Raw genomic sequence first — 386 nt, forward strand, 5'->3', positions numbered from 1 at the left:
TGCCACACATTTAGCAAATGAGTTACCAAGAAATAGAAGCGGTAGCTAGCAAGGAGGTCCTCACCAAAATGCACTATTTCCTCAATACACATTTTTCCTGTACATATATATTGTTGGGGGTAAGGCAAGAAAGATGTCTTCTTTCAAAACAAAAGATGTCATTAGGTAAATGGACAAGTACCGCCAACAAAGTTGCAAACTTAATGTTTAGAGAAACATTCAGAATAAAGAAGTAGAACACAAGAGATTTGCCTGAAGAAACCAAAAAACTTCCAATAAATAGAATTGATAAGAATACAACTTTGGACACCATTCTAGTACCTCAAAAAATCCAGAAAACACTTGAGAATAACTCAAATTGTTGCAAAACTCTCAAGAAATCTAGA

At 34.5% G+C, this 386-nt stretch overlaps 1 protein-coding gene across 1 annotated transcript in view; it reads right to left on the bottom strand.

Annotated features, from left to right (window-relative positions):
- Positions 1-386, bottom strand: part of LOC109827729 ((+)-neomenthol dehydrogenase-like) — a 3,565-nt gene that overhangs the window by 768 nt on the left and 2,411 nt on the right. The window lies entirely within an intron of this gene.

This window comes from Asparagus officinalis, unplaced genomic scaffold, assembly GCF_001876935.1.
Source record: "Asparagus officinalis unplaced genomic scaffold, Aspof.V1 AsparagusV1_Un390, whole genome shotgun sequence".
Lineage (NCBI taxonomy): Eukaryota > Viridiplantae > Streptophyta > Magnoliopsida > Asparagales > Asparagaceae > Asparagus > Asparagus officinalis.